The following is a 9,274-nucleotide window of genomic DNA, read 5'->3' as shown; positions in this document are numbered from 1 at the left end:
GCCGCCGCGGCTGAGGCGGGGCGCCGCCGGCGGGGGCCTCCTTACGCCGCCTCCGTAGCGCCCCGCCCCCGCCGGCCGGCAGATGGCGTAAATCTCTTCGGGAATCCCGGCGCGCCGCTCTTTCTGCGCAATCTGCGTGCGGCTCGGCCGTGCGGTTGTGCTACTTGCGTAAATCGGTATGGGAATAGCGCTCCCCTCTGAGAAATTTGCGTGCGGCCCGGCAATGCTGCTACGTCACCTGCGTAAGTCGGCACCAGAATAGCATAGGCGGCAGTGGGTGGCGCGTCGTGAGGGGAGGTGGCGGGACGGAGGCTCCCTCACGGCACCGCCGGGCCGAGCCCTCCGGGAACCTCAGGCAGCCGGGATGAGGAGCCCGCGGTGAGCACTGCCCTGGTGCTGGGGCCTTCAGTAGCACTGAGCTGATGCCTGCAGCCTCCTGTGTACGTGGTACTGCTGGCCCTCCCCTCCCCGGGGTTCCTCCTCACGGTGCCGTTATTTCTTTGTTCCCCAACACCTTTGTGGGTCTGTGTTGTATTTCCACTCTGCCCCAACAGTGCAGTGCCTGTAGTCCCACAGCTCCTCTGCCCTGCCTCACACCAAAGTTTCTCTAAAGGCTCACATCTATCAACCCAGTCACTGTCTGAAGCTAATAACCAACCCTAATGTAATTTTTTTTTTTTTTTTTAAAGTTCCCGGTCTGTCTCGGCCTCTTCCGTGCCTTCCCCAGGGTGCGGCGCTGGCTTCATTAGACCTGCCCACACCCCTGAGGGCACCGGCGCTGGGAGCAGCCCTGGGAACGCCCTTTGCTGCCTGGTGCATCCCTCACAGAGATGCCCTACTGAGCGAGAAGGAAGTTTCCCTTTCTAATGAAAGGGAGTTTTTCTGGGCTTCTTTAGAAATTGCAGGAGCGTTCACTCAGAGACTTCTGACAAAATTTGCAAGAGTTTGACAACTGTGTGCCACACCGCGTTGGCTGAGGCAGCCGATAATTTCCTTATTCAGTTCTGTGTTGTGAGTGATTGTCATCTCCTCAGACTCTGACAAAGCAAGCAGTAAAGGAGATAGATTAGTGAAAGGCTTTTTTGCTGATTTTTCTTTCTTTTTAGGATGGTATTTAGTCAGCAGCCATGCTATGGATTTATGTCTGGCCCTCATGGTTCATTGGCTGACCATCAGGTCCCCTTTCTTCCTAGACATTGCCATAAAGGACATCCTCATTTATTTATGTATTCTCTTTCTCTGAAATTATTCCTCAGAGCTTTGGGGGTGCAAAGATGGGCAGGCCAGTGGATGGTGGAGGCTGGAATTGCTGGTGAAGGAGAGAGTGAGAACCTCCTCACCTGACAGCTGATGGTGACCAGGGGCACGACTGGGATTGTGAGCCTAAAGCGATAATGTAATGATCTTAAAGAACAGAATTGTGAAGACAAACTAGAGGCCTTTCTGCCTTCCCTGTTTTTCAACAGATCCTTCATGTAGTTCTTTATCCTCAAATACCTTCCTGCCATAGCAGCCCTTCACAGAGTGATCATCTTTTCCTCTCAGATCCTGTTCAGCTCACCAGAGTTGCTTGGTTAAGGTGTAACTCCCCTTTTCCTTTGCTCAGGTGGTCTTTGGTTTTTGTCAGTAGCTTTTTCATTTGAGCAGATTTAATCATTTCCCCTTCAGTGCTTTTCTGGCTGATGTTTGATCCGTGTGTGTTTATGAAATCTCGCGGGTTTCACACTCCCTGGGGGAGAGGCCTGTGAGGCTCTCATAGTTACAAACAGCTCTCCAGCCCAGGCAGGCAGAGACAACAGAGTACATACCTGCCCCAAAACCCTGCTGCAATGAGGGCTCCACCTGTGGGACCAGGGGTATTTATAGCCTTGTCACAGAACATCATAATTAGATGTGCCCATGGGGCAGCCTCAACCCAGAGCGTTGTCACTGTTCAGGGACCCCATTATTAGTCCCATGTCAGGGTGTGGCTGTGAGCAGCAATCTGACACAGCAGTACTTTGGGGAATTCACAATTGGGATGATTGGTTTGACACGTGGTGCTGATGCAGTTGTTGCCCTGAAGAGTAAAGTTTGGGGGTTTTTTCCTGCAGATGCTGTTTCCACATCAATGCAATGGATGCTGCTGAGAAGGAACCACCTCAGTTTGATCTTTGTAAACTGCTGGTGCTCAGCCTCCATGGACAGTTCTGGCAGTGCACTTGAATAAGGCTGCAAAGGTAATTGTATGATTCATTTTACAATCTGCTAACAAAAACAAGAGGTCTATAAAAAGACAAGTTCTCTCGGAGAACCTGTTCAGTTAAAGAGCTAAACACTCATTTCTTGGTCAACATTTATTTTTTAAGCCAATGGAGATCTTGATTTGCCTCAAACAGCAAAATTAGAGGTGAAACTGTTGGCTGAGAACTGAAGTCCAGCTCCTTATTGCCTGCCCTTGAGCCACCCCATGAATTCCAGTTAGAGGTAACAGAGAGGGACACAGGGCTGTTGTATTCATGTGAGCTAACTCAGACTGAATAAAAAGTATTGATTAAATACCTGTTTAATTATGGAAATAGCAAGCTGATTGCCTCTGGGTCACTGCTGTGTGTAATTTCCAAGAGTTGAAACTGATCTCAATGAATTTTCACTGGGATGAGAAAAAGCATGAGAAGAGAAGGGTAAGATTTAAAATATTTTTTCAGAATGGAAAGAGTTAAAATTGAATGTCAACAGTTTTCTTTCATTTCTTTTCCCTGGTGTTATGAAATCCTTGTACAAGAAATCTTTTTCTTGACAGCTTTTTAGTGTAAGCTGCTTGCGACTTGGGGGGGGTGGTAGAAGGACAGTGGTTTTAATCAGTGTTCAGTTATTGGAAATGGAACTTGTTCCCTTTAGGAAAAAAATAAAAAAAACAGAAGAGGTGGGGGAAAAAGAGAAAAGGTGGAAAACCCCCTTGTTCTGCAGGAAGCAGACAAAGGATGTGATTCTTGCTTGTTTGAAGATCAGCTCTGCAGAGTTGCACTGTGGCACCTGTTCTCAGGCCACTCAGAGCTGACAGACCTGTCTGTGTGAGCTTTTGGCCTCACTGAATTTGCTTTTCAGACCATGGCCTTGGAGAAATGAGGGTTTGCCAGCCCATCATTAGGCAGGAGGCAAGAGGGAAGGGAATGAGGGTGGGCACGGGGAGGAAACAACAGGGAGGGGTGAAAGCCACAGGTTCTAGTTCCCAAAGAAGATCTGGAAACCTGTTTTTCTTTCTCTGAACTCACAAGCTTGAAGCAATTGTCTTTACTCCTTATTGAGTTGAATTTCCATATTCAAATGGGCTCATTCCCTTTGAGCTGCTTTGGCCAGTTAAACTCTAGGTCAGTGCACAATACAGGGAGGGGAGGAGCCTTCCCAAAGTATGAATTCCTTTATTGTTAGGATGGGTCATGTGTGTCTGCAGTGCCTGGGATGGAGCCAATGAACACTGGGCAGCACCCAGGGCACGATTTGGATGGCAGGTCCTTGCAGCCCTCTGAGCCCCTGTCCTGCCCAACACTCCCAATGTACTGTCCCTTATCCCTGCCTTCCCCAGGCACCCTGGAGTCAGTCACTCAGGTTTTGTGTGTCCAGCTCACTCATCTGTGTCTCATCATACCTTGCTATCAGACTGCCTTTGCTCACAGGGCTCATTTAGTCTGAGCTGGACACTCTTTCCAGACACACCCCACTCCATGGACATGGAGTCAGTGCCTACCTGTGGCATTCCATGGCAGCCAGCAGCAGAACATGTGGGGTGGGTGGTTGCTACTGGTGTGGCTTCACTGAGGGAGGAGAAGAAAGATGGATCCTAATAAAGGCCTAGAAAATTCACAAAGTTTCTGCTGAGCCATGCAGATGAGCAGAGGAGCTCTAATTAAAATACACACTCAGTGTTGTTCTCAGAAACTGGGCAACATTCCCCATCTGAGCTCTGCCAGCAGATCTCAGTCCTGGACTTCAACACCCACTGCTGCTCTGCTCTGTGAGACACCCACTCAGCTTGGCCAGCACAGCTCCATCTCAATCAGAAACATCTCATGCTGTTCCAATTCTGGGCCCTTTACGAGCAGAAAATGCCATCTCTCTACTAAATTGTGCCAAATTGCTTGGTTTTGGCTGCAGTACTCATTCTCACTTGTCACCTAATGGGATACCTGGGGACTTCCATCCACACTATCAGCAACAGAGGAGGACTCATGTGCATGCCCAGCCCCCTGCTAGGCCCCTGATTATTTAGTGATGTGTTAATAACAAACACTCTCTCATGTCTTGGCAGTTGCAAACCTCTCCTCAGTAGAGCAGCGCTTCAGAAGTAGAATGGCATGGGAAATAAGTAAATCCCAGTTTTAAATAATTACTATCAGCTTCTCTGGCAGCTCTGTTCCCAGAATGAGAGTTGAGAGGAGTCTGAAGCTGCCAGATGCCACACTTGTGTGGATGTTCTAGAGAATCTGAACCACATTGGAGAGATTTGCTGTGCAAAAGTATTTCTGCACAGAAAATCCCTTTCCCTCTCTCCCAGGTTATGAATCTGCCTTCCTTGGAGACCTTGCCACCTCCCAGTTTTTGACAGCTCAGCAGTGAGAGGAGGAACTATTTCCATTTTGCCTGAGTCACCAGGCAAGAGCAGGCATCATCCATGTCCAAATATATGCATTTCTTTCAGTTGGAGCCACATTGCTGGATCTTGCAGTGCTGGTTGCTCACACCCTGTGGTGACCAGCCTGGCTTCCAGAAAATCCACAGGAGCTGGGCATGGCATGAGCCACATCCTGTGCTGGTGGCAGCTGGCCACTCCAGGCCACATGACCCTGAACACAAATGCCAGCCCTTTTCCCTGGGAAACAAAACTCACCATGCCAGGCTCCTGATGGCAGATTGCAGGAGCCACTGGGCACTGTCAAACCAGCCTGAGTTGGCACTGGTGCCATCTTGGGTCTGGGAGGCATCCTGTGCAGTGTGGAATTTCAGGAGCCAGCCGGCCCCTGCGGACCACAGGCCCCAACAGGTCAGGCCTTTTCCCCTGGAAACAAACCTCACCATCCAGGTTCCTAGAGTCAGTTTACAGGAGACACTTGGCACTGTCAAACCAGCCTGAGTTGGCACTGGTGCCAGCTGGGGTCTGGGAGGCATCCTGTGAAAGGTGAAATTCCAGCAGGCAGTGGCCATTTTGGGCCTCAGGCCCCTGAACAACTGTTCAGGCCTTTTCCCTAGCAAACAAAAGTCACCATCCCAGGTTCCTGGTGCCAGGTTGTAGGAGGCACTTGGCACTGTCAAACCAGCCCAAGGTGGCACTGGTGCCAGCTTGGGGAACACCCCAAGCAATCAGAGGTGGTTGCAGTGACTGCTGAGCTGCTTGTTTCTGGAGCAAATGGTTCAGATCAATGAAGATGGAACAACTAAAATTTGTGGGAAGAAGACAGGTTAGGAAGTCATCCTCAGGAAGTGAGAAACTTTGGTAGGAATGTTTTTTGCCTGCATTTCCAGGCAAAAATTTCCATAACTGCATTTCCAGTTATGCTCCTGTTTGACTCCAGCTACAACACTGGCAGGAGCTGAGCTCTGCAGCCAAACCCGAGTTTATCTGTCAGTGTGGCCCTGTAAACATGAGAGTGATAAGATGTGTTAGAGGTTGTAGGCACCCAGTGTGTGGTGATTGGGAGTGGGGCTGCAGCTCATCCCCAGTGGGTGCAGCTGTGAGCAGCAGGTGAGCAGCACTGCCAGCAATGAGCCATGGAGTGCCCAGGGGCACTGAGCAACCACAAAGGGAGCAGAGGGCACCCAGGGGCAGTGCATAAATACAAGGGGTATAAAAGGTTGGGCTAAAGAACAAGAAGGGCAGATGTTTGCAGCTTTCTGGTGTGACCTGGTGTTTCTCTGTATGGGCAGATGCCTGAAGCCTTCTGAAGTGGTGTGTTGTTACTCTGTATGGGTTGAAGCTTCCTGATATTGTGTGATGATGCTCTGTGTATTGTGCTATCTCAGCTGTGGTATATGCTGCCACAAGAGGTGTGTTGTTCAGAAGAAAGGATGGGTATATGTGAGCAGAGCAATGCTTGAAGTGTTTTCATGTTTTCTTAACTTGGCAAGGTAGAAGATGGATGACAGATGCTCAGTCTTATCTCTGGGAAGGAACTCTGAAATCCAAACTTGAATTATTCTGCAGTACCCTACACCCACCCAATTAGCATGCCCATTGGTGAGTGTTCTGTGGGTTGTAGCTCATTGTAAATACTTTGGATTCTGTATTATGGTTGTTATAATTTATATTCACATCATTTCAGCACTAATGGCAGTGCCAGTGTTGTTGGGAGTGAATGTGCCTTGAAATGTTTGGTGCCTACCAATTCCTGTGATACAAAAGGCTAAAACCTCATCATGTACCACAAACTGGTGTAGTACAACCCCACCAGCAAAATTACATGCTAAAACCTTCATTTCTGTTACTGTTGTAGAAAACTCCCTAAAGCTGGGTCCTTGAGAAGCCTTTGATTTGCAGCCTTTGAGGCTGTAGTGGAAGCCCTTGCTGTGGATTATGGAAGAAGGATTTAGGTAGGCCTGGAAAGGTGAGAACAGAGAAGCCAACGTGTTTGCTGTGCTGTAGGGACTTTCAGCTTCAGAGCTGTGTGTGGGGGCTTCTGAGGGCCCTTTGCAAGGGACAGGACCCCCTCAGCTTTCCATCAGCAGGGGAGAGGGAAAAGAGAGGGCCACAGTTTTACCAGCAAATATGCACTTGAGCTCTCGGTGTGAACATAACGTGGTTCTGTTCCTCACTTGGTGTGTGTCCTGTGCGTGTCTGGAACAGACAGTCTTGGTGCCCCCTGTTGACGGAGTGACTAAATTATTCATTGTCTGCTTAAAAAGGCACAAAGCCCAGAAGTTTCTCTCTCAGTTTGGTACAAAAGACACCTCATAGGACTTTTGGGAGTTCACCTCATACCTGGGGCTGTCCAGTTGGACAGAGGCCAAGAGGTCTGGCCTAGGTAATTCACTAGAAAAGGAAGAGAACAAAGGAAATAATTGCTTTTGTGGAGTGTTTTGGCAGGAGCAAGAGCCTCTTGCCCCTGGTTTGGTTTTTCTCTGTAAGAGCTTTGTTATTTTGCCTTTTATGAAACCTTTTTCTGTTTCCAACACTAACTCAGAAGCCATCCTGCTAATTTTATGCTGTTAGTGGAAGCTGAGCTCTCTCAGCTGTGATGGGTTTCTCTGAGAGCTCATCAGACCTGCTTGAAGAGAAGCACATCATCTGGGTTGTGGGCACAGGGCTGTGAGTCCATGGGGACTGGTTCTCTCCCACTGGCTCAGCTGCCATTTTGCTGCTCCAGTCACCCACAGCCCTGTGGGAGAATCCCTCAGGGTGGGGACAGTGTGAGGTGACATCAGCTGCTCATCCTTGGGGATCCTGCCTTACAGATCTCATCACTCCCCACAGGGCAGCACTGGGGCCGCCTCTGCTCCCCCCTCCTGATCCCTGTCTCTTCCTTAGCATCTTCCAGGCTGTGCTACAGCTCCAGGAACTGCAGAATGTGCAGTCAGGTGCTCTCTCAGGGTGGCTGATCCAGATAGGATGTGCCTTATGCAACAGTGTAAGCTGGGCATATTTTAACATGCCAGCAGAAGCCCTGAGTCAGACTTTGCAGTGAATGTGTGTATTGGTCTTCTGAGAGGCAGTTGTTTGAGAATGTCACCATTGAGACTGCCAAACCTACTTGTGTATTTCATAGTTCATACTGTAAACTGCTCACACACCCCCCTGGGTTGTGTGTTAACAGACACAGCTCGTAAATAGCAGTGCCTGGCAAAGCTGTCAGCTCTAGATCTGTCCACAGAGGTTTGGGCCATGGAATTTGCTGTGACAAAGGTGTCCCTGGTATTTTGCTTCTGTGTGAATACAGGAAGCATAGGGCATGGAGTGCTTGCTGTTAAATGAGACCAAAGGTAGTGATTGTAGCTGCAGATGGAACTATATTGTTTAAGTAAGTAAAAGAGGTCTCTAACCTCTTCCATAAAGGGACAACAATCAGAGAAATAGAAAACATGGTTGAGGAAAGTGATGCACAGTCAGAACACCCAGAAAATCTTTTATAAAATAAAGAGGGGTGGAGGAGGAAAGGGATGCTAAAACTGGTTCTGTGGGGAAGGGCTTGAAAAGGTTTCAAAGAAAGTATCTTATGGTCCTGAAATAAAACTGTAAGACACTGGAAAACCACAGAAATCCAGAACACAATAAGTCCTTTTATAAGTATTTGAAGTCTGCTTTTTCTTATGTGTGTGTATAGATATTGCTCAGGCTTTGTGAGGATGAAATTCCTTTTTCCTTTGTAGTTCTGTGGCACTTATAAGTCTTGTGAGGATGTCTTGCCTCTAGGCTGGGCATCACACATGACAAGAAGTACTAACCAAAAGAGATCAAAGGGAAACCCAGGTAGCTTCCCAGGGAAGTTGCTGGGTGATCAACCAGCTCAGGCTCCAGAGACTGCCTTTTGCAAGTCTGCATGTGATTGTCTCCATTCTGGGAGCTCAGCCTGTGCTTTGTTAGTGCTGCAGGATTGAGGGCTTCCCTGCAGCATCCTCAGGCTGTTTGGGGTGAGGGGGATGCTTGATCTCCCTGCCTCAGAGCACAGCACAACTTGAGTGGAAATGGCTGTTGGGCACTGATGGGGACAAGGGGCTAAAGAGGCCCTGAAAGCCTCTCCATGGTGGACAAACTGAGAAAGACTCTTCCTCCTTCATCCTCACAAAAGTACAGAAGAAAAGAAACTGATGCTTCTCTACTTCTGCTGCTCTCTGGATTTCAGCAATGACTGTTGTGACCTTTCCCTTCTCGGAAGTGGCCAAGACAGAATGTTACTTTATTCCTCCCCCTTTTCCTCTAGCTGAAACATCCTGCTGCAGAAGACCTCAGCAGCAAGAGACTACTCCATCTGCTGTCTGGAGGAGGTCATTCATATCCAAAGGAAACAACAGACTTTTCAGTGATTTCCTCCTGAGGAATCAGCTGCTGACAGAACACTCTCCTTAGCCAAACTCAGGCTTACAAGGACAGTTTTGGCTGCTTGTTAACCTCAAAAACGATATAGTATAAAAATAACCAGGAAAGAACAATCTGTTGATCTGGACCAGCTTCTGTACAAGGAAGAGTTGTCTGAAAAGGAACCCTTCAACTCCAGGGGACTGAGAAGTCTTCTCTATCTAGAGGGTGAGCAGGGAGGGATGGCTTTTCCTTTCCCAGGTATCTCACTGTTCCAGAGGTGGGATAGTG

General features: G+C 48.6%; 1 long non-coding RNA gene across 1 annotated transcript in view; it reads left to right on the top strand.

Moving 5' to 3' along the window:
* The first annotated feature begins 134 nt into the window (after window positions 1–134).
* LOC139597018 (uncharacterized) overlaps window positions 135–9,274 on the top strand; it is a 100,427-nt gene continuing 91,287 nt past the window's right edge. The window contains exons 1-2 of the long non-coding RNA XR_011681495.1: window positions 135–242; window positions 2,094–2,219. This is a non-coding gene — a long non-coding RNA (uncharacterized lncRNA). The remainder of the gene's footprint in view (window positions 243–2,093; window positions 2,220–9,274) is intronic.

The sequence above is a fragment of the Agelaius tricolor genome, unplaced genomic scaffold, assembly GCF_023055355.1.
Source record: "Agelaius tricolor isolate 1412-34295 unplaced genomic scaffold, bAgeTri1.0.p SCAF_16, whole genome shotgun sequence".
Classification (NCBI taxonomy): Eukaryota; Metazoa; Chordata; class Aves; order Passeriformes; family Icteridae; genus Agelaius; species Agelaius tricolor.
This window is presented reverse-complemented; position numbering and strand designations above follow the sequence as displayed.